Consider the following 20,597-nt stretch of genomic DNA (forward strand, 5'->3'; position numbering starts at 1 on the left):
TTTATTATAGTAATGGTTTTTGTTAAAGTTTTTGAAATGCCTCTCTCACAGCACCCCTGTCTGTGCTCCATTTTACTCCTGCTGGATCATCATTGCTTTCTAGAGATTAGACCTTCCTAAAAGGGAAATTCTTCTCTATGCCCACACCATTCAAACTTGAGCTAAATAACATTCTTCAATGGCAGTAGATGACTTTTGTTCATATTTTTATTGTTTTACAAATGTCTGCACTCAGTGAGTCTCCCAAGTGTTTACAATCATCTCTAATCCCCAAACTCCATGAAATAAATGTTTTTCTTCTGGGCTTTGGAGGCCCAGAGTATCCTGAGGGCTCTGCCTGATGGGCTCCCCCTGGTGGCTGCACCACACCTCTCCTCTGCCCATCTCATGGGAGGATCCCTCTTTGGATTCACTGAAGACATCAGAAACAAGGAGTGTGAGGCAGACAAGAGGAGGAAAACCATTGTGCTGTCCAGCCTCTTTGGGAGTCAGTCCTTGTTATAAAATGTCAAGAATTAGCTTCCTCAATATGAGAGATCCCATCTTTTTTTTTTTAATTTTTTTTAATGTTTATTTATTTTTGAGACAGAGAGAGACAGAGCAAGAACGGGGGAGGGTCAGAGAGAGAGACACACACACAGAATCTGAAGCAGGCTCCAGGCTCTGGGCTGTCAGCACAGAGACCGACACGGGGCTCAAACTCACGGACCGTGAGATCATGACCTGAGCCAAAGTCAGATACTCAACCGACTGAGCCACCCAGGAGCCCCGATCCCATCTTTTGTGAGTCAAGTTCCGGGTCTTAGCACGCTTTCCTGCCCAGACACCAGAGCACACATGGTACGGATGCCCCCTTTTTCCCAAGCCACAGGTTCAGGCTGTTTGGAGTAGGTATACCCAGTATTACAAACCATTGCAAACTCCTACACCCGGTATTGATTAGACAATGTCTGGAGTTGGCAAACATTATTAATATATAGAATGCTCTAGAGATTGATTGCTCCACTTTCATTTTTCATCTTCCTGCGGGCCGGCTATAGGAGAAAGCCCTGCAGCTGTTCCGAATCCCATTGCCAGAAGCACATTATAGCTTGTTTTGATATTTCACCAGCAAGTTCTGGGCCTCATACAAGCACAAGCCAATGAGAACATCCCAAGTTCCAACTAGAGGCCAAGACACAATCACCCTGTCAGGTGTTGTTAGTAAGTCGGGATCATAAAAGATAATAAACTCTCTCCCATCTTTGATGACGGCACACCAAGATCAAACACTTTCCATACCAGAGCACAAAGCCCCCAGGACCAGTTTTCCCTGACAGATGTTCATCTGCTATCTTGGTATTGACGTGTTACTTAACTTATTGATCCACAGGGGGAAGGAAACACAAAGACTCTAGGAATCTGGGATTGTGCAAGCTGCCTTCCAAGGCTGTGAGCTCTAGAAATAAAGTGGAGACTTGATGTCATGTTTTAGGAGCTGTTTGAATATTGCCCTTTTATTGTTTTTTTTTTCCCCAATGTTTAAACAAACAAACAAAAAATAGGTCAAAGACAAAGGAGTTGGGCAAAAATAAAAGCCCACAACTACCCTTTTATTGTTTTTGTCTTTTATTCAATGAACAATATACTTAGCAATGACCAACATTGTTTATTATTCCTTATTAAGTTGGTGACGCTCACCTGGTGCCCTCAATCCCATGTACTCAAAAGCCTGGCTCACCACAGACTTCACAGGATGATGAAGAATGGGGTACACTAAAGTTCATAGTGAAATGCTACATCACTCAGCCTTTCTCCTTTAATCCATTGGGCACATGACCTCCAGACTGCTCACCCTAAAGCAGCAGACCTCTAACTGCACGTCTCTAGGTTGACAGATTCTTGGCAGGTGGCCCTGCCTGCAAAAGGGAGGACACATGCCAACTGGCATTCAAGGCACTTTTTGGGCGCTCCCAACCAGCCTTACCAGTGCCCCAACCCAACCAGATTAACTACTCATTCTTCTTTCGGACCTCTGACTTTGCTCATGAAGTCCTTGCCCATCTCAACAAATAAAAATTCTCAAAATATCAGGCAAAATCAATCTCTCCTTCCTCTGATTACTTCTAGCCTTCTATCTGTATTTCCTGAGAGGCTAACATTTATATGATTCTGTCTCTGGGCTTTAAGTAAAGAAATTTAAGTAAGCAACCAAATATTATGCATCTTTTTGCCTTACTCGTCCCTTCTCTTTATTTAACAAGTGATTGATAACTACTGTTCAGTGAATGAATGAATGAATGAATGAAATATCCTGCTCATTTAGGAATCCCCTGTCTCAGAGCCTTTCATGATTTTGTGTGGACTAAGAACAAAATTCAAACCCCTTGGAATTCCCTCCAGATTTGGCCCCTACACATATTCAGAATTTATCCTAAACTGCCCAGACTGGTGGGCAAACCAGTCCACTTACTGCCTCCCGCCACATTCTACCAGCAGCCTGGACTGTCCTCCCCACTCCCCTTCCCACACATCTTCTTTTGGTTAAGGACTCAGGCACAGCCAACCCCTTTCTTCTCCATGCAGCTTTCACCAGCACCCTTGACCTTCAGAGATCTCTGAAGTCATACAACAGCTCTTATCTGTCTCACACATTAGTTAACTAGTCCTTGAAAAGCTTCACTGCCATCATCAGCCAGTACTGGAAATTTTCATTCTTAAATTTTTCCACTATGAATTATATTCTCTTCATCTTTAATCTCACCACAGCCCACAGCATCATACCATGCCTTGTTCATAATCGAATATTATATCACTTTACTTTGAAATACACCAAAGCAAAGCAGTTGAATGGTACATTAAATCAAGTCAAAGATCATTCCAAATCAAATGATTTCCCAGTAATGAATAATCAATACTTCTCTTTTCTGATCTACATAGAAGAGTGGTTTTCAAAATTTAACCATGACTCATTGTAAGAAATCACAACAATATTTCTTTTTATTTCATTTAATTTTTTAAAAAGTACTGATCATGGCTCACTAATGATTTTGTGACTGACAAATGGGACAAAACCAACTAATGAGCCAGTGTTGAAAAACATTAATATACAGGTTCCTAAACATTTCTAGCTATTGTATGTCCCTAAGATCTTACAAGGATAGAGAAGTCTAGATTCTTTTTCCTGTCCTAAATGAATACTCAAAGTCCATGACTACATGATAAAACAACAGCAAGGCAATTCAGTGGCCTCCACGGTGATGTGAAAAAGGAAGTCCCAAGGTGAAGTGAAATGGCCATAGGTGGTCCAATTGATCATTGAATCCAAAGCTATGCCACACATCTAGAAAATTTATTGCTTCCCATTGTCTTTAACTCATTGCTTAGGCAGTGAAAGCATAATGCTGGTGTGACTGAGGTCTAGGGGCAATCATTTTTCCTCTATTTTATATCACACCAAATCTCTTGCCTCTCTATTTCTTGCAAATCTGCATCACCAGTCACTTGCAAAGAATTGTTTTCAACTTACCAAAGACAGTACTTCTCTTGTTGCTTTCTCTTAGCAGTGGTTCTAGTCAGGTATGATTTTGCCCCAGAGAACATTTGGCAATGTGTGGAGACATATTTTAGTTGTCACAACTGGAACAGAAGGATAGAATGCTACTGGAGTCTAGTGGGTAGAGGCCAAGGATGCTGGTAAACATCCTTCGTTGTACAAGACAGCTCTCCCCACCCCCACCAATACACACATGCTACAAAGAATCATACAGGGGTGCCAGGGTGGCTCAGGTGGTTAAGCGTCCACCTCTTGAGGTCATGATCTCACAGTCCTGAGATCGAGCCCCATGCCAGGCTCTGTGCTGGGTGTAGAGCCTGCTTGGGATATCTCTCTCACTCTCACTCTGCCCTTCCCCACTCAAAAACTTAAAAAAAAAAAAAAGGAATAATCTAGCCCAAATGTCAATAGTGCCATTGTTGAGAAGCCCTGCTCTTAACATCTTTACACATCTTGTTTCTTTATTAATTAAGTCTATACAATATTAAAGTCCAACTCTGCGCACAAAAAATGGAGGAAAGCCACAACTACTATGCAGAGATGTTGCTCCACATCATCTCTGCCTGTGGAATTTCAAATTAGACTCTATCAGGAAAGCTGAGAACTGCCTCTGAAAGGTCCCCATAATCTCCAATCAACCGTACTTACAGAGGGCAAACAAACTCACAGCTTCACAACTGGCATCATCCAAATTTCGGGACTCCCAGATGTCAACTTAACAGTGGGGCATGGCTGCAGCCACCAGAAACTAATCAGGGAAGTGCAGATGCTCTTCCAACATCTGTAAGAAATGTAATATTTGGATCTCTAATTCAAAACATATCACGACGCCAAAAACATACCCCCTTTAAAGTGTTCCTTGCTGCAAAGCCCTTGTGTAATTTTTCATTTTCACTATGTAAAGGTGTTGCCAGCTGCTTAGGTGTCCTCTAACCCTTCGGTCACCCAAAGAAACCAATAATGTATTTGCACACTGGGTGTCTCAGCTAGCACCCAAACTGTGATCTCTTCAGACTCAGGGGTGTGTGGAGGGCTGGAACATCAAGTTCTCAATGGTGCTTTCTACATGACAGACCAAGACACTTCCTCAACAAGAATTCCAGAATTCCTGTCATAGCTTACCAAACAATTTTGTTACTGCCAGTCTCTCTATTCTAATTCATATCCAACCACCAGACTGATTCTTCTACACTATTTTAGCATGTGAATTCTTTAATGAAAACTTGCTATGACTTTCTTCTTTTCACAGGAGGGCTCCAAACATCTTAGTATTTGATGTTTTTCCCTACCTGGACTCTACCATCATCTCCAAACTCACCTTGTGTGGTACACCCTCTCACTTAACTTTCCTTCCGGTCTGACTAGGTCTGCCCAAGCTTATTTTGGATCTTGGCCTCCATGCATACTGTTTTCCATACCTAGAAAGCCTCTGGTGTCAATCAGAGTCCCAGCAAGTGGCAGGATGATGGCACTCAAAAGCCTTGGCAAATGAAAGCACTCTTTACAGAGGTGTGGTAGTGTTTAGGGAATCACAGCAAGGAAGATCTGTAGACCCCTTCTACTTGTACAACAAGAAGAGAGAATAGTGGGACCTGGAATAGGGGCTGCCTAGACAAGAGCTGTGGACCTTGCAGCTGCTGCCAAAATCACAACCAAGCAGGGAGAAACCAGAGAAAGGACTGTTCCAGCCTCTCCACTCACCTGCTGTTGCCTACCACTGGTCGAACCAACACGAAGTTAGAGTGCAGGGAGCCTATAATACAGTCCATGGAAGAAAGCCTTCCAAGACTCAGAGCAGGGCAGAAAAGAAGTGTGTGTGTGTGTGTGTGTGTGTGTGTGTGTGTGTGTGTGTACGCGCGCACGCACATGCGTGCGCATAACAAACACATAAAACTTTCTTCTATTAACCAAATTGCCACCTTCACATTTTAGCTCTCTTCTCCCTCTGAGCTCCTTTAAAAGGCACTGATGTGGCCCTCATTTAATATCACAATTTGTTCTATTATTGCTTCATTGTTACTCAATATATTCTGTTCTACATCTTTTGTCCCTGGTTGCAACTGGGCACAAATAGAGAGGGAAAAGACTACTTTTTCTATGGCTTTGCTTCCCCCTATGGCTAAACCAGTGCTGTGAACACTGAGATGCTCAACAATTATGCACTGAATGAGTAGGGGGGATAAGTAAGAGTTAGGAGGGAAGTTCTTTAGTGGATGCTGGAAAGTAATTACTCATTGTCCAAAATTATATATGGAAGACAAAATAAAGTTATATATTCTGTCAGAGAAGGTGCCAACCTCTCTGAGGCATACCTCCCCCATTTCCCTTTTGCCTTCAAAGCTAATTCACTTCAAAAATAAAGCTAACAATTCTCAAAAATAAAGCAGGGATGTGGTCAGAGCTAATGAAGTCCTGTGCCTCTTCTTGCCCATTTCAACTCCTGCCCAATGGAAAATACAATGTCTTCTAGCACAAGGAAATCACTGAGGTTTGAGTTATAATGATGCAGAAAGTAAAAAAACAAGTGTAAAAGAGGTACATTTAGAGTCCAAGGAATTGAATAATAAAAATCATGTGGCTATGAAAATAGCAGTAAGCTATTAAAAGAGTCCAATTTCTTTTGATAGCTGTAGGGTCTTCTAATTGTCTTCAAAGCCTGCCTAATTTTCTTTCTCATTTTGAAAAGGATTCTTTATTTTGATACCAGTTGACTCTCTGCAATACTCAGAAAATCAGAAATTTTTGTTTTATTAACAGTGCAGTTTGAAGAAATTTGAGTAGAAATACATGTGGCATTCTATAGTAAAGTGTTTTTCAGGAAAGATTTAGCAGATTCCATGTAATAGCATAGAACAAAGTCTATTACTCAATAGATTTTAAATAAGTAAGTTCCTTTAATAAGGTTTGCATTTTGGCTGGGTGAATAGTGGAGAAAATATCACTGAAAACTTTCAATGGGAAAGTATTTGCATAGTCAGGGAATCAGAAAATAGAGCTGAGAGAAACAGATTATCAACACTATTGTTAGCTAATTTCCTGTAATAATATATCTTGGGCGATTGAGTGTTTGATGGAGAAAGGCCATACCCAGAAAGAGAACATGAAGAAATGGAGTGCTCACTGACATCTGGGTTAGGCAGAGTAAAGGATTGGAGGTGGGGGAACAGCTGAGAAGCTGAGAGTGAGAAGGGACAGGGGTGAGAGCAAAAGGGAGGATTCTCCAACAGGGCAACCTCATGGGTTTTTTTTTCAGGTTTATTTATTTATTTTGAAAGAGAGTGTGTGTGCATGCATGAGGTGGGGGGATGGGGAGGAAGTGGCAAAGAGAAAGGGAGGGAGAGAACCCCAAGCAGGCTCCACAACTGTCAACATGGAGCTTCAACGACATGGACTCAATCCCACGCCGCTGAGATCATGACCTGAACTGAAACCATGAGTCAGAGGCTCAACCTACTGAGCTACCCAGGAGCCCCACATGGCATCTTGAACAAGTCCTCCCAGCTTAACACTTTTTTTTTAAGTTTATTTATTTATTTTGAGAGAGAGAGAGAAAGAAAGTGGGGGGGAGGGGAGGGGAACAGAGAGACAGAGAGAGAGAAAATCCCAAGCAGTCTCCACACCCTGTCAGCACAGAGCCCAGCAACACGGGGTTCCATCCCAGGACCCCGAGATCACAACCTGAACCCATATCAAGAGTTGGATACTCAAAACGACTGAGCCACCCAGGTGCCCTAGCTCAACACTCTGATTTCTGAAAACAATCCTTTGATTGTTAACGGATTATAATTTTTCTTTGGAAACTAGTGGCTTTTAAATAATTTGCTTAAACTTTTTATTCACAAGGTTGTAAAAGGCAGAAATGTTAAAAAAAAATTTTTTTTAACCTAAGATAGGTGTTTAGGTGCCAGCCAGAGAGCAAAGAGCTTAACCTCAGAACAAACAAAGAGATCAATGAAGAAAGTCAGTTCATTTCTATTTGGATAGCACTGATTTTCACCAGAGTCCAAGCTTTCAACAAACCATGTAATAGTGGAGAAGAAAGCCCAAGATTTCCTTCTGTCATTCTGATGCGGCCACCTTCAACTCAACCCAGTCCCTCATGGGTACGAGTGCAAATAAATGTTCAATGAGAAAGAACTTTTCACCAATTTGGTCAGCTAAGATTTTCCATTAGTATGATTTTTGAAGCAAATTTTAATAAAATATGTAAATATATTTTATAAATAATTTATTTTTAATAAATAAAAAATTATTATATAAATAAAAAATAAATATTATATATATATATATATATATATCTTAGAATTCTCTGAATTCGGAAAAAAGTGTTTTATTTGCTTAGGAATTTTTCTGATGCTTTCTGGACCTCACTGAAAATTTTTTAAAACTATTTGTAAGTTTCCAAACCTGGCACTGTATGCAGAGTGATCCTGAATAAAGAAGACAGTCATGGGCTTACGTAAACCTATTTGTTTTGGAAATAAATGAAGGGCACATTCATAAATACAGAGTGTCTTCAAAATGTGATTCTTAGTTCTCTACAAAAATTCTTCTTAGAACCACAGGCCTTTCTATTGAACTGCAAGTCCAGGAAAGTCACACTGTTGGGTCTGACTGCTCAGCCCTGCCCCCTTCCAAGTCACAGAAGACAAATGGATCTTGTTCCCTGACAACAGCCTGCATCCACCCTCAGGACTGTGTTGATAGTAAAAAATAAATAAATAAATAATGTTTACTGAGCTCTCTTGGTGTTACAATAGAATTCACCCACATTTTCTCACCTAACCTCATGGTAATCCTGACAGGTGGATTTTATCCTCACTTTTACAGATTAACAAAGTAAGACTAGGAATAGCATAGAGTCAGAATTTGAAAGCAGATTCTCAACTTTAGTCTTCTCTGGACTCCCCCATAATATGTTTTCTATACTCATCCCCTGCCCCTAAAGTTCAGATTATTCTAATCTCCCATTTAATTAAGCAAAAGATGAAGTTTAAACCTTTTTTTCCCCTTATCTATGTCATTCTATACTCCTCTTCCCAGACACTAACCATACTTAATTGTGGGCTGAACCAGTGGTAATCTCAGACCTCCAGCCTCCTCCTTCAAAGCCTCCTGACAGAAAAATCAACTTCTAAAGAGCATATTCCTTGGTATTCTAAGTCCCCAGAGCTTCCTTCTGTGACACAGAAGTATATGGGAGTACAAGGAATTGTTACCTTTCATGGGTAACTTGAGTCTCCAAGTTTCTTCCTGGAATTCTAGAAAGCCAGTGAATTTTGAAAGCCTAAAATAGAAAGGAGTGCCTGAGTTGGGGAAGATGGAAAACAAAAGCCAGGGGCTATGCATGTATCTGCTGTTCAACCCACTCACTATAGAAATTACAATTCTCTCTCTTCCTTCCCCGCTTCCACCCCATACCCCTCTCCCCACCCCTTCCCCCTTTTCCCCTCCCCCTTCCCCTGCTCCCCTCTCCTTCACCCCTTCAGCTTTCTCCCCTCCCCTGCCCCAGCTCTCCTCCCCCTCCCCTCTGCTCCACCCCCCCCCCACACACACACAAATTGCAAGATATGTTCCATCATGAGTTCTCCCAGCCCAGAGCAAAGCAAATCAAGCAGAACCATATAATTTACTGCACCAAACTGGAATTACCCCCACCCACTTAAAAAATCTGGCTTCATTTCAGGGTAACAGCAGCCCAGCTCTGGCAGGGCTCAGTCAACGTGGGTGATCTGTGACATGTGGCAGAAATATAGAACTCATCAGATTTAATAAACCAAAGTTCCACACACGACTGGAGGCCTCTCTCAACAAAGGCCTGGAGGAGTTACTGCAGGCAGTCCCCAGGCTTCCTGGGGAAACAACCCCCTCCGAGTCCAAAGCTCCCTCTTCACTCAGAAGTAGGGAAAGACCAACGGGCTGTCCCCAGCAGACATGGGAGGTGGTGGAGTCAAGAACACATGGGGATGAAACAAATGTCGCGTTTTAAGGCAAGGCAAGGGTTGCGGAGGGAGCAGCAGTCCCTGTGGCCTCCACAGGGGATGAGTTACTTCATAATATCTACCTCCATGCTCTCTGGGACTGGGGAGGGGGGGGGGGGTGTCTGTTTGCATTCCCAGCGTGAGCGAGAGGTGCCCTCTGCTGTCTCCCAGCCACAGTACACCAGGCAACGTCAAAGCTGGTCCCCTACTCTGAGTCCCAAGAGGTGGGGGGCAACCCGTAAGCCACTGCCCAAATCTTCCCAGGATAGCCACGGGCTCCTCAAGTGCCCACACAGCTGATGTGCACGTTTCAGGCAATCACTGGGAGGCCTGGAACAGCAGGGGAACTCAGAAAACCTCTTTAGAGCCTCACAGCCATTTCCCCTCCCCAACAATCCAATCAGCAAAATGGAAAGGTAGGCAGAGAGAACTAGAGGCTTTACAGGAAAGGAGAGACAGAGAAACACTCAGATCCTTGGCATTCTGGTCCCTAAATATTGGTCCTTGAGACCCTGAGAGTGGGTCTTACCTTCTACTTCTTGGGCCACTTGTGCCTCTGATAACAGTAATAATAGTACCAACTAATCACCAGCCACCATGCCAAGCACCTTAGGACAACTCTGAAAAGTACTGCCATCCTCATTTCACAGATTAGGAAATCAAGTTCACAAAGTAATTTGCAAAGGACACTTAAGTGTCACATAAGCACTCATTCAAGCCAGGATTCAAACCAGCTTAGCTCCCCATTCTCTCCACCACACCAGACAGCCTCATATGTTGTTGAGCAGTTGACTAAACTCCCCCACTGTGAAAGGGGAGCTAATGAAAGCCTAACCCAAGTCCTATAAAAATGAAGTCAAGCACAGTGCAATCAGACACCATGGGTGTGGGTATTCTTTTTGCATGCATTGATGTGGCACTGTCACTCTCTTATTTTCGGAACTTGTGCCAGGTGGCTAAATATCCCAGGAAAGTCCTGACTCAAGCATGCCTAGGGCAGTCATTGGGCTTCACATGGAGTCAAAACTGGGGGGCAGGGGTGGTGGGAGAATCCAAAGGATCCTGGACTCACAGTCAGAAGGCTGTGTGCTTATCCAGACTGTGTGTCTCATTAGCTACAACATTTCACACTCATCAGTCAATTTCTCTGTGTCCCAGTTTTCTCTTTAATAAAATAGACATGCTATTTTATAAAGGTATTATATATGTAAAGAAATAGATATACAGAGATATATACATATATACTATATATGTATATCATTTTATAAAGTTACCCGGATTAAATGAGATCATATATTTGTATTCACATGTGTTTACACACACACACACACACACACACACACACACACACACACACACACACTAGCTGACTGTGCAGTACATATTAATACATAACCAGAGCAAACAATGAAAAGGGTTGCTTTAAGGTTTTTTCCATCTAAATTAAACTGATGACATATTCTGTGAATTACCATAGAGGAGGGGCAAATGTTATGGTTCTTAAGGAATCCGTAATGTTAGTGGCTTGCCTCTCACTTGGGGGGTATCTTTTGGGGAGAAGACGTGGCAGGAAGTGGCTTCTGTAAGACAGCACATGCAATCACTGCTCCAGAGTACCGCCCACAGACCCCAGCTGTCAGCCAGAATTCTCTGAAGACACAAGGTGGTCCTTCCTGTAGGGTATTTCACCTCTTCAGACCTGGGCTCAAATCTCCTTGCTGCCATTGTCCGTGGTTCTGGCCCACTCTGTCACCAAAGTCGGGCTGCATCCCAAGGTTTAGAGAAGCCTCACACCTGCTTGCTGCAAGTCTTGACTCCTGTCTGGATCCTGTGTCTTCCATGACTGTCAGAACCCAGAAGTGTTACATGTTGTCACCTGCCCACCATGCCTCACTACAGACTATCCTAACTAACGCTACCTATACTTGCTGAAGAGACAGACATTCTGCAAACTGAGTTCATTTAAGAAGGATCTAGGACACACATGTGCTCCTATCCTCATTTTTTGATTTTTTTAGAGAAAACACTTTGCTTTACTAAGACAGGATTTTTAAATAGATTATTAATAGAGGGTACAGATACCCTTTTAAAAATTCTTCCAGCTCCCCTAAAATGCATGGTTTCCTCTAACACTTTGTACAAGTGACATACACTTGTTACCATAACAAGTAACAAGTTACCTTAACTTGTGAGAGGGTTACCATAACCACCCCTCTCACAAGCAAACTACTCTTCACATTTTGCAAGCATAACTGTTCCGAGAACATCAAAACTTAGACCTGGTGAGTTTGTCTGAGAATGGCATTCCCATCAATGACGTCATCCAGAAGAAAGAGTTTTAGTGTATCCCCTGCCACATACAATCACTATGACCTAAGTGGCACAAATGAATTTTAGCAACAGAGAAACTCAACTGTTTTTCTACCAACAAGATGATAAGAACAACTAATTCAAGCTAGCCCTTTATCCATGTGTTCTAATGAAACAATACACTTTAGAAAGTGTGGCATTTGCTCTACACAATAGATACGATCTTAAAAGATATGTTTTTATATTATTTCAGCTATCATCTCCTACTTCGGTGTGTGTGTGTGTGTGTGTGTGTGTGTGTGTGTAACAACTACTATGTTGATTCATTTCTTAAGGCAGCATGGCTGAGTGGTTGAGATTTTCTCCTCTAGTATCGGTCAGACCCACTTTTCATCAAAGCTTGGTCACGGACAAGATGATGACTTTGGGCAAGCTACCCAAAACCTCTGAGCCTGGAGAATAAAGACAACAATAACAAAGTCAGATATATATTTATTAAAATAGGTGATGAAATGTTAACTAGTATTTTTATATTCCCACCTAATGTACTTGTTTGGTAACTTGGTGATTTTATAGCTTAAGTGAAAATGTCCCCGCCTAATGCTTACCTCACCTATTTGGAACGTTTGAGGTTCTAGATGGCTTTTAGTGACCATCTACCCTTATTTTCTAGAATTTTTACCCAACCCCAAATGGCTGTCACGAGGTGGGAGATGGTGCCAAAGTCTGAGAGCATCGATTGCATTGTATCCCCCTCTGCCACATTTGTTCTCCCCATCAACCAAATATGCCGACTCTGTCTACTGCTCGTGCATAAAACAAATATAAAACTATTGTCATGCTTGTCTGCTCCTTGCTGCATCATTTCTTCTGTCTTGTCGTATTTCCCCTCTTAAGATACAATGGACTCCACATAGCCAAAAACAAACAAAACATAACACGTGCGTGCACACACGCACACATACACTTTGGTTATGCAGGAGCTAAACCGAAACTGAAATATTCGGCAAGCGTTCATTTTCTACACACTTGGGATTTTCAAAAGGAAATGCCACTCTAACCTTAGCTGTCAACACATCAACAAAACTGTTCCCAAACTCCAAGACAGTTTTCTCTGGCCCTCTGGAGAACACTGAGGAGCCAGAATTTTCTCCATGTCAATTTCCTTCATCCCCCTAGCACAGCGCTCAGGTCTTCTCTGGACCTCCACCATTCTCAACTCTGGTTGTTCTTCTCCTTCAGTCAGAATCTTTATCTTCAGCGCCTAAATCCCCACTTAAAAATGCAATGTCCAGGGGCACCTGGGTGGCTCAGTCAGTTAAGAGGCTGACTCTTGGTTTCAGCTCAGGTCATGATCTTGCAGTTTGTGAGTTCAAGCCCCTCACTGGGCTCTGTGCTGACAGTGCAGAGCCTGCTTGGGATTCTCTCTCTTCCCATCTCTGTCTGCCCCAACTCTGCTTGTGCTCTTTCTTTCTCTCTCTCAAAATAAATAAATAAACTTTAAAATTAAAAAAAAGCAAAGTCTAGAAGTATCCCCCAACCACCACCAAAATATGTGTTAGAGCATTTACATTTAAAATATGTAAGCAACTTCAATAATAAAATCTCAAAAATGCAGAAGCCCAGGGATGAAGGGGAGAAAGTTTACAGCTTAGGTATTAATACCCCACCCATTATCAGCACCTGCCATTGCTTTGCATTGAGAAGGACTCTGAGGCCAAGCTAAGGCTCAGTGAAAAACAGGCTACAACTGATTTGGAAGATGGCCTCACTGAAGTCATATATTTGCCACCCTCGGAGTAGCATATAATAAAACCATAGTTAACCATTGGGTGATTTCAGATTTTTTAATATTGGTCAGCAGGATTATGGACATAACTGTTTACATAGAGGGGAGTCACTTCCATCATTTCCTGTTGCTTCATCACTGAGCTCTGTCTTAACTAACTATATTTTATGTTCTCCCTTGTTTATAATAAAAATCAGAAGCCCAGACATAACTAATGAGGAGAAATACAGATTTTCTGGAGTGGCCACTTTGCTGGTAGTTACAACCAATACAAAAGCAGCGAAACCTCCACATGATCAGGACAGACCAGTGATGGGAGGAGGCTGAGGCCAGAGGCCTCAGTGCCCTGATTGGGACCCACGAAAAGAGGAAAACCTGGAGAGACACTCATGCTTCTAGCAAGTAGTCTGAATAAGAGTGGTGATAATAAATAGCAGGTACTCTAACTTTTGACTTCCTGCTTTATCCCAGCCCCCAGTATAGGCACTTCACACGTGCTATAACATAACAAGTGAGCTGAAGAAACTTGGTCAAGGTAAAAGAACTAACCACATTTCAAAACAAAGTCTATTTAAAACACCAAACTAATGTTTTGTACCAAATTATTCAATAGTTGATATAGAAAGGGTTCAACTGTGGACATGACCTGGAACGGAGTAATTAAATGATACAAATAAGTAAAAGCTGAACTTTTGCTGTGACTGTAAGTGTGTACCTAGAAGTCTTTGTTGCTTTCTATTTCTTTTTTTTCCTATTTTCTATTTTCTCATAAGGTTTTTTTTAATTTACTAATCATATTTTGTCGTTCTAAATAATTTTTTAGTGTACTGATGAGCATTTTTAGAATGGGTGAGTCCCTTATCTTTTTTCTATTGCTGAAGAAAAGCACACACACACACACACACACACACACACACACACACACTCTAGTTCTTTTTTTTAACTAATGAATTTATTTAATATAATTTATTGTCAAATTGGCTTCCATACAACACCCAGTGCTCATCCCAACAGGTGAACTCCTCAATGCCCATTACCCACTTTCCCCTCCCTCCCACCCCCCATCAACCCTCAGTTCTCTGTATTTAAGAGTCTCTTATGGTTTGCCTCCTTCCCTCTCTGTTTGTTACTTTTTTTCCCCTTCCCTTCCCCCATGGTCTTCTGTTAAGTTTCTCAAGATCCCCATATGAGTAAAAACATATGTTATCTTTCTCTGACTTATTTCAGTTAGCATAATACCCTCCAGTTCCATCCACGTTGCTGCAAATGGCAGGATTTCATTCTTTCTCATTGCCAAGCAGTATTACATTGTATATATAAACCACATCTTCTTTATCCATTCATCAGGTGATGGACATTTAGGCTCTTTCCATAATTTGGCTATTGTTGAAAGCACTGCTATAAACATTGGGGTACATGTGCCCCTATGCATCAGCACTCCTATATGGGCAGAAGACATGAATAGACATGTTCTTGACTACCATTTGAGTCTATCAGACAGGGTTCTGGCTATAAGTGACCAAACCACATTAAGCAAGATAAGATCACTTATGGGTTGGTGTAATAGATAAAATCAATTTTTCACATAGCTTGACTCAAGACTCAAATAATGTCTCACACCAACTATGTCACACAGACTAGGGGAGGGGAGAGGATGACTCCTCAGAGAGAATTTGAGGCAGTGGAGGTACCAGGAGAGTTTACAGATATCAGAAGTCAAGAGAGCCCTTTCATGGCAGTGCTCAGAAGCAAAATCACAGTGGGTACCTGGGAAGATATTAAACATCTCTCCAGGACACCCTCAGAAACCTCATGGCAGGAACATCAGGATTAAAATCACCAAATGCTGCCTAACTGAGATATTGTCCAGAGCCTCCCACTGGGGGAGGAGACTTTCTCCTTTAGTGAACATGAATTATATGGCTCAGAAATATGCCACAATCCCAGGGAAAAGTTCTAACCCCAAAATGAAGATCTATGTTGTTTTAGGCCAGTGGGAGGAAACTGGACACTGGGAGTTCTCTCACTGAAAAATGCACGGTGGCCTTAGCAGACCAGTCACATGAATGCCCATGCAGTCCCCTCACAAAACAACAAAACAAAACAAAACAAAACAAAAAGATGGAACACTGTTGAAATATTTTCCCTGATGGAAAAAAAATGTATCAGGAAACCCAGGAGGCAAGGTTTAAGGAAGTCCTAAGCCTAAAAGCAGAAAGTCCCATTTCTCCCCAAGAAGAGTCTGCTATTGTCATGAATGAGAGACAGGATTGAAAGGGTTTTCATATTACTGAGGAACAGTTCAAGATTGCAATGAATAGAGCTGGTGATCATAGTGATCACCAATCTAACCAATTTTGGAAGGTTTTATAAAATGCCTCTCAGTCCCTTGATGTAACGGAGGTTATAATTTTGAGAAATAGATATCCCTGTGACGCCCACATGGACTGTTTGTCAGTAACTAAAGAAAGCAGCAAAACAGCATGTTTGGGAGCCGTGGCCTCCAAATGGGATGAGAGGCATTCCTTGGGGGCTCAGATGTAAAGGTAAGGGCAGGAAAATCCCTGTGGGCATGTGGTAGGAGGAAAGAGAATGAGAAACAATCGTGGATTATGAGACACTATTCATGGGTGAAAAATGAGAAGGCCTACGTGTTCTTTTCCATCTGGAGCCTTAAAACACACACACGCGCACGCACGCACACACACACACACACACACACACACGAAAATTCAACAGCTATATCTCTAATCACCTTCAGCAAATCAATTGATCTCCCCAAATCTTAATTGCCTCATCCATATAAAATTAAATTCAAAACACTTCTGTGAAAGATACACCACAAGCTTTAATAATTGAGAAATCTGAGTTAAGAGTCCACTGCCATCCACATTACTCAAATGATGTTGGTCAGATTTGGGAGACATTTTCAAGATGTTTGTTTTCCTGGGGTGCCTGGGTGGCTCAATTGGTTATGCATCCAACTGTGGCTCAGGTCATGACCTCATAGTTCATGGGTTTGAGCCCCGTGTCAGACTCTGTGCTGACAGCTCAAAGCCTGGAGCCTGCTTTGGATCCTGTGTCTCCCTCTCTCTCTGCCCCTCCCCTGCTCGTGCTCTGTCTCTTTCTCTCTCTCTCAAAAATAAATAAATATAAAAAATAATTTTTAAAAAGATGTTTATTTTTCTATTAATAATAAATACTTGATTATGAGATTCTGAATTCCTTTCCTGAATTAAGGGGGAAACAGGGCTAGGAAACAGAGCAGAAATAACACTGAGAAAATAAATGAATAAACATTCTGACACTTGTTTTATAACCAGAGAAATGTTAGTACTTTTAAGTTTATCAGATGGCTCTTGGGAGAATCCAATAAAAACATTTGCAAATAAATCTCTACCCTAGAATAGCATTAAAAGAAACACAGATCTGAAAACTGTCTTGGGCCATAAAGCAAATCATATCAGCAGACCCTCATGAGTCTCATCCTGGCGACAGAGGATTCCAGTCTGTTCATGTTACCCCTCATTAGATGTGGGACTTCCTCTCTCCTTAGGTGAGTTTCTACCTTCATTCTAAGGTAATTTTGGAAAGAAAAGTTCAAAGACCTCCAGAGACAATACCAAAAGAACAGGTGAAAAATTCAACTACAGTTGTGAATGTGTCTTCTCTGCAGTGAAGACAATAAATACATCATTTAAGTTTTAACAAGGGCTATTATTCACCATGGTTGGGTAGGTCAACCTGACTTTAAAATTATTATAAGCCTTTAAAGAAATACAATGTTATTCCATAGAATCAGGCTGAAAGGAAAGCACATTCTCTATCAGAATAGGGATTAGCAATCTTGCTCTTATTCCCCACCTCCTTTGTGGTGGGTGTCAGTGGAAGGAAGGAGACATGTCTCAGCTGCCTTCATACTCATGAAGATTTTGCTAGTCTGGCCAAATGTGACTGCAGTGTCGCCTTGGGAGAAATGCCCCCAAGCCTCCACTTCCAGACTATGCCATCCATCCAGGGGCCTGGGATGGAAGTCCTAGAGAGGCCAATGCTGCAGACCAGAAAGCAGGCCTTCCCAAATGCTCTGACCCCACCCCACAACACAGATCTGAAGGGTACACTGTGCCCAAGTGTGGACACCCCTATCTCAAAAGGGCCTGGAGCTGATCTAACAAAATATAAGACTCATTTGCTACCACTTTTGCTGTTAGTATTCAGAGCATCAACACACACCCCCAAATCAGTTTGCTTGCCACCCTGTTGAGTAGAATATGCCTGGCCATCCTTAGGGTAACAATATGCTTAGAAATGTATTTGAATAATTATATTTTATACCTTATGTATTACAAATGAGTAGATTCTGAATGAATGAGGTTTAAAATAATTAAAGTTCCCATACTATCTTTTTTCAAGAATTAAAAGAATTAAAGTACTAATACTTTGGAGAAGTGCCTATTCATGTCTTTTGCCCATTCACTGGATTATTTGCTTTTTTGGGTGTTGAGTTTGATAAGTTCTTTGTAGATTTTGGATACTAACCCTTTATCTAATATGTCACTTGCAAATATCTTCTCCCATTCTGTTGGTTGCCTTTTAGTTTTTCTGATTGAAGACATCCAGATGGCCAACCGACACATGAAAAAATGCTCAACATCACTCATCATCAGGGAAATACAAATCAAAACCACAATGAGATACCACCTTATACCTGTCTGAATGGCCAACATTAACAACTCAGGCAACAACAGATGTTGGGGAGGATGTGGAGAAAGAGGATCTCTTTTGCATTGTTGGTGGGAATGTAAGCTGGTGCAGCCACGCTGGAAAATAGTATGGAGGTTCCTCAAAAAGCTAAATATAGAACTACCCTATGACCCAGCAATTGCACTACTAGGCATTTACCCATGGGATACAGGTGTGCTGTTTCAAAGGGACACATGCACCCCCATGTTTACATCAGCACTATCAACAATAGCCCAAGAATGGAAAGAGACCAGATGTCCATCGATGGATGAATGGATAAAGAAAATGTGGTATATATATACAATGGAGTATTACTTGGCAATCAAAAAGAATGAAATCTTGCCATTTGCAACTATGTGGATGCAACTGGAGGGTATTATGCTAAGTGAAATTAGTCAGTCAGAGAAAGACACAAATCATATGACTTCACTCATACGAGGACTTTAAGAGACAAAACAGATGAACATAAGGGAAGGGAAACAAAAATAATATAAAAACAGGGAGGGGGACAAAACAGACTCATAAATATGGAGAACAAACTGAGGGTTGCTGGAGGGGTGGTGGGAGGGGGGATGAGCTAAATGGGTAAGGGGCATTAAGGAATCTACTCCTTAAATCATTGCCATAACCCACCTGTCTTCCCTTACGTCCCACCGAGTTTTTCATATATCTACTCTTACATGGATAACCTGCAGCCTTCATTCAAGGCATTTCTTCCCTGATCCTTTCCTACTTGCCAGAGTCCCATTGATCTTTTAAGGACCATCTTAATCCCTTCCTCCTCTGTCATATATTCTTGAGCTTTGCCCCTAACCCCACCCACTCTGATATACACTTTCCCTTCTCTAAATCCCTGTAAGTGAGCTTGTAATGACCACAAGGAATTCATTATGCTCCAACCTGTATTATAACAGTTTGGAGACTTCTGATTCCCCCAACCTCTTAGACTACAAAAATGCATGAAAACAACTTCTGTGTTAGATTTGTCTTTCCCTCTGTGCTCAAAGTACAGACCAGGCCAGCTTGCATTTTTTAAATTCTTTTACTTAACAAGCATTTATTGAGCATAAACTATGTGCCAGACACTGGACTAGGCATTCAATAGTGAATGTAACTGCTTCCCTTCCATCAAGGAATTCATACTCTATTGACCAAATAGTTGATCTTTAATATATGTCTTTCAATTAATCAGAAAGCACCTCCTACACTCAAAAAATCTCTCTCCTTCTTAACTCCATTTTTCTCCATTTACTCTTCTAAAATTATTTCCCAAAAGAAAAACTACAGGAAAGATAGTAACTAATGGAAATAAAGACTGAAAACAAGGACAAAGATTTAATAAAAGAGATACTTTATACATGGAGTAGCTTCAGCTTTCTCAATTGGTGGTTAAGGAACATGTTTATATTTTATGGTTTGACATTTACAAGCTCCTAGAGGCAAGGAAGGTATACACCCCTAGTGTCTTGTTTAGACTTTGTCTGAACAAATGATACTCTCTTCATAAAGGAAATAATAGTAATAATAAGTGAATGGCCTTTGCTGGCAATTTTCCCACTCACATGTATAATGAGAACTTAGAATTATGCAATGGCTAACATCTGACAATAACTAGATTAGAATTAATCATAGGGAGATGAACAAGGCTTGTAGAATGGAAGACATCTTCAAAGAGAAATGCATTCCCTCCTGGCTTCTTCTCTCTACCTGGCCCCCAAGTAAGTGTCAGTGTTCATTAGGGCTGCACACACTGCACACACTATTCCTGAGTTATCTTGTACGTGTCCACTTCCACTGCTTCAACCATGAACCTGAGTCTCCTAAAACTGTACCTTCAGCTCTCACTTCTCCTGAACTCCAGATTCATAGATCCAACTGATGCTGACCTTTCTTTCTGGATGTCCCATGGAATGTGTTGTGTCCTTCCTCTTCCTTCACTGTGCTCCTCATCAACTAGTCTCTATATTGGCATATTCCTTTGCAAGGACTGCTCCATGGAGCAGAATGCCCACCCCACTTCAACTCCTGTAAATAATACTCCATTCTCCTAGTTTCAGCTAAAGCAGCCCCTTCTCTAGGATGGCTGCCCTGAGCTGGAAAGCAGACCTAGATGGTCTTTCTCCCTATTGCCAGAGGAATGTGTCCCAAGCTTTTATCACACTGTTTTACAATGTTATGTTGACTAACCTGTGATTCCTCAGAGCTCTGGCTACACTTTGGAACAACCTGGAGAACTTTC

At 41.6% G+C, this 20,597-nt stretch overlaps 1 long non-coding RNA gene across 1 annotated transcript; it reads right to left on the reverse strand.

Moving 5' to 3' along the window:
• Window positions 1-3,514: 3,514 nt before the first annotated feature.
• Window positions 3,515-8,826, reverse strand: LOC132666453 (uncharacterized). The gene is made up of 3 exons (XR_009604673.2): window positions 8,755-8,826; window positions 4,184-4,316; window positions 3,515-3,618 (listed from the first exon to the last, which is right to left on the reverse strand). It is a non-coding gene; the product is annotated as an uncharacterized LOC132666453 (long non-coding RNA).
• Between the last annotated feature and the right edge of the window lie 11,771 nt (window positions 8,827-20,597).

The sequence above is a fragment of the Panthera onca genome, chromosome B2 (genome assembly GCF_046562875.1).
Source record: "Panthera onca isolate mPanOnc1 chromosome B2, mPanOnc1 haplotype 2, whole genome shotgun sequence".
Taxonomy (NCBI): Eukaryota; Metazoa; Chordata; class Mammalia; order Carnivora; family Felidae; genus Panthera; species Panthera onca.